The sequence below is a fragment of the Lates calcarifer genome, unplaced genomic scaffold (assembly GCF_001640805.2).
Source record: "Lates calcarifer isolate ASB-BC8 unplaced genomic scaffold, TLL_Latcal_v3 _unitig_1577_quiver_1753, whole genome shotgun sequence".
Taxonomy (NCBI): Eukaryota; Metazoa; Chordata; class Actinopteri; family Centropomidae; genus Lates; species Lates calcarifer.
This window is the reverse complement of record NW_026115624.1, coordinates 8,648-13,156: the sequence shown is the minus strand read 5'-3', so window position 1 is coordinate 13,156 and position 4,509 is coordinate 8,648. Positions and strand designations below refer to the sequence as shown.

Here is a 4,509-nt window from a genome sequence, read left to right as displayed (position 1 = left end):
TTCCCGTATCTTTGCAAGAGTGGGTATTTTCTACATTTTTGTCCGTTTGTCAGGAAATAATGTTTGGATTTGATGTTAAATCAGACGTGTTTAGTGTTGAGATCTATGTGTTTGTACAGTTTGGTGCAGATCCAGGAAATAACTCAGATCTTTTCTTTTTCTATCAGAAGAGCTGGACAGAGCTGTGTAAGATTGTTTGGCCTTGGCTGACGTATGACTTCATTCTGAAAACCTGCTAAGAATTCATTTGCTGTATGGAACAGGGACACAGTTGTTTGACCTTTGGGGAAAATAGAGGCTGCTAGGAGGAAGCATGGCGCCTCAGCTACACTTCACTTTTACTGTATGCAAAAACACACTTGTCAGCCTTAATTACTGGTCCCACTTAGATGGCAGTTTTAACTCAAACAGTCAAGTAGAATTATAATTGAATAAGGAGCCATTACTGGTTAAATAGAGCATGTGTGGTTAAGTCTGACTCTCTGGCCTCCACATGATGAAAACAATGAATTTAACTAAAACTGTGCTCCTGTCACAGGTTTCTGTGATGTGTGTGTCAGCTGAGAGTTTATCGCATTGTCAAATCCACATCGATGGAAATACAGATAGCAATATTTGACATTCCAGAGAAAAATTCCTGCTCTAACGATAGTCGCCCTCGTATTGTTCTGCTGTTCTGCACTGTTTGGTACATTCTGTGCTTATTTACACTGTGACACTGGGCCTTCCTCTCCCCCGCTGACGCTGGTACAAATGTTGACACTTTCGCCATATGGGATGGGTGATGATGGAAAATGGATGCTCTGACTGGTCCATAGTTGGTCGGCATGATCCGATGAAATATCTGTGTTCTGATAAATATGCATTTTCATAATGAATGCAGGCAGGAGTAGAGAGAGCACATAGTGTTGCTGATTAGTAGGAGGGCAGTGTTGCAGTATACTGCTGTGGTCCCTGACTCCTTACACAGTGTCTATCTCACCAACACGCCAGGATAGCGTCCTCTCTCTCCCTCTCTGTCTGTGTGTGAATTGACAGTATACAGAATTATTGCTGATAGGCGAGGAGCCGGCTCGTCACAGAGGGAGAGAAAGTACTGTACATTGTGTTTGGTTCATCTCAGGGGGGTGGGGTTGAACTCCTAAAAGCAAGTGCAAAGAATGTTGAATTAAAACCACGATGAGAACAAACTGAGTGTTTTAGAGCTGCAGGGTGAAATGATTCTGCAGCCTGTGTGGGGTTGCTTTGCTGTGCAGCCTGTTATTAAAATGCATGAGTGGACTTGTGAATAGAAATGATCATTTCGGCTGATGTAACAGCTCATCATATGTTTTATTGTTGCTGTCAAGTGTTTGTGCATATGTGCTTATGAATATTCACAAATATTCACAGTTTGTGGTAGATTTTTGGTGCTCAAGGGCACTTAGGAAGATGAAGGTGATTTTACATCAGTGGATTATTTTACTCCTCTTGAAGTCACTGTGGTGCAAACACATCTGATTCTTAATCCCTGGTGATACCAGCATGATGGTTTCATATCTGTTCAAGCAGTGATTTGATTCTGTTTTAGACAGCCACAGAAGTCTGTTTTCCTGGTTTTGTCAGTTTCTTTGTGCCATGATCACCTCCACTAAGGACGGTGTGTTTTCAGCTGTGTCTGTTTGTTTGTTTATCATCAGGATTACATAAAAAGTACTGAGCTGATTTCCATCAAACTTGGTGGAAGGGTGGGGCAGGGGCCAGAGAGGAGCCCATGACATTTCCTAAACATTGTGAGGTAGGACTTTTTCTTTCCTTTAGTTTTCATCACTTTCTCAGGAGGTAATGTTTGTATGTTGATGTATAAAATCAGATGGAGTTTAGATCTTGACTTTTGGTACAGATCAAAGACAATAATCTAGATCTGGTGGAAGAAAGTGCTGAATCCACATTACACACAGTGTTGTGCTTATATTCATGTCACCGTTCAGATCTACTGTTTACAGTTTACCATGTTTTATGACAAACAAATCACCTATATCAGTCTACTTCCTTTCTCCTTTTCTATTGCAAGAGCTGGACGGACGTGTGTAGGACTGTCCAGCCTTGTTGGATGTATGTTCTCTACTGGAAACCATTCAAGTTTCTTTATTTGATCCACATTATTTCTCATTGGACCTGAGAGCACTGACGCATCTGTACTGAAGACCGAAGCTTTTCTGCTCATGTTCCAATCTCCATGACAGCTTACTACTTTAATCTTCCAACGTGTCTTTGTGTTTTAGTGCCTGAGATGCTGATAGTTATACGTGAAAAACTACATGATGCTTACTTTGCACAGTGCAGTGTGCATGTGTGTGTGTCTGTTGTTGGGATACAGGTAAAATGACCAGCAGGTGTTTATGTGTAAAGAGGGCAACAGAATAGAATTAAATGAGAGGCAATGCAAATGAAGTTTAGTTTGTTTTTTTTTTTTATTATATTTAAGATTTTCTTTTACTTCTTTGCAAAAAATGACATTGACAATAAATATAGACGCTCACAATAAAAAAGTCAAGATTGCAACGAAACATTCAAGTGTACTTAGCCATTAGAAAATCTATGAGAAGATGTAAACAACATTATTTTCCCCCAGCATTGCACCTCCTGAGCCAAGAGTCTCTTTCTCTCTTCTCTGGCATTTGTAAAAGGCATGACGTCGACAAAACACATGTTTACGCATCTGTGCGCGAGTCTCACAAGGTATGGAGCCACTCATTGGGCTCTGACTGACAGAACAAGCTAACATTCTCAAATGTCTCGTGGCAATGTGTTTTTTCTTTTAGTGGTTTGTAGCGGACTCGCGTGTCCAGTCAGTGTCCTTGGATACGGCGCGGCGCCGGTAGCTCCGGCGTCTCACACACCTCCAGTGCCAGTTTGAGCGCAGCCGGCCGCACAGGTCGCCTCTCAAGCTGACGCACCAGGCTCCTTCTCCGTTTCAAAGATTCGTGAGTTTGTGCATCGCAGTTTGAGCCTAGCTGATCACACACCTCTCTTTGTCTTTGCCCTGGCCGCCTCCTATCGCCTTCTCTTTAATGTACATGAGGTCGCTGTGCACGCTGGGTCTCCGGGCGCACGGGGTGACCACGCCGTACGCCTCCCCAATGTCCTTCAGCTTCTTGTTTTCATAGACTTTCTGTGCAGCATGTCGCAGTACTGCACGGACACTTTCCGGTGAAGGTCGGGGCTCATCTCGTGCGGTAGTTTGGCCAAGGTAAACAGAGTCTGAAACATCTTATCCACGTTCTCGTTGCGCTTGGCGGAGATCTCGAAGTACGCGCACTTCTCGTCCCCGGCCACCAGCTGCTCGATCTCCTCCTGCTGCACCTCCCGGTAAAACTCTCGGTCGCCCTTGTTGCCGCAGATGACCAGAGGCACGTCGATGTTCTCTTTGATCTTGTTTTTCAGGCACGACTTGGTCTCGTAGATCTGCCGCTTTAGCCGCTGCACCTCCTGGAAGGAGTCGCGGTTGTCCAGGCTGAAGACGAGAATGAACACATCACCTGGAAGGAGGAAAAGAACACTGGTTAATATGCTTTGCTTACTATACTCGTAAAGTGTCTTTCTAAAACATTTCCTAGCCTTGCAGTGTAACAGTGACCATGCACCCTGCAGCCATGCGCTCAAGGAGCAAAGCGCGCGCAGTGACCGCACGCGTTTAAAACGCGCTTTTGCACCATCACATTTGCTCTCTGACTCTGCGTAACTGCCCTGTCCTGCACAAAAGGAAACACACAGATGTGGATAAGTACCTGTCAGTATGGATAGTCTCCTCATGGCGGGGAAAGGGTGGTTCCCTGATGTATCCAGAATGTCTAGCTGGTATACGTCTCCCTTGATGCTGTACAGTTTCCTGTGAAAGTCCTCGATGGTCGGCGTGTACTGCTCATCGAACCTCCCGTTCAGGAACCGGGACACGATGGCCGTTTTCCCAACTTTGGTGGATCCCAAAATCACCATCCTGTAGCAGTTCTTCGCCGGGATGTCAAAATCGCTCTCCGGGGGCGACATTTTCTTAATCATGGTTAAACCCGGGATCGCGGACTGTTTTCTCTTTCGGATGTATGTGTGCGTAAAAGGCGGTTGATGTGCCTTTTAGCCAGTGGAGATACTCTTGACTTGCTGTGCGTTTCTGTCTGTACAGCGGACCAGAGTGTTATATTTAAGCGCGCGGCGGACTCCTCCTCCCATACACGTCACAGCGCAGTGAAGAGGTACTCAGTGCTCCGCTGAGCGCCGGGGAAAGCGGACTAAACTCCCACTGGTGCGTCAGACTGTCATTTGCAACGAAGGCAAGACGGGAGCTCTGGGAAACAGTGACAAACAGACCCCCTCCAGAAAAATCGTACATTGTCCCATCGCCATAATGTTATGCAGACAGGACGCTGTGCGTAACAGACAAATAATAACTTCCAGTGAATACAACCACGTTAATAATTGACTCCCCTTCCGGCATTTAACCCGGTTTGGGACACTGTGTTGAAAATTACA

The 4,509-nt window shown here is 45.3% G+C and overlaps 1 pseudogene; it reads right to left on the bottom strand.

Annotated features, from left to right (window-relative positions):
- Positions 1 to 2,444: 2,444 nt before the first annotated feature.
- LOC108889473 (dexamethasone-induced Ras-related protein 1-like) lies at positions 2,445 to 4,141 on the bottom strand (annotated as a pseudogene).
- Between the last annotated feature and the right edge of the window lie 368 nt (positions 4,142 to 4,509).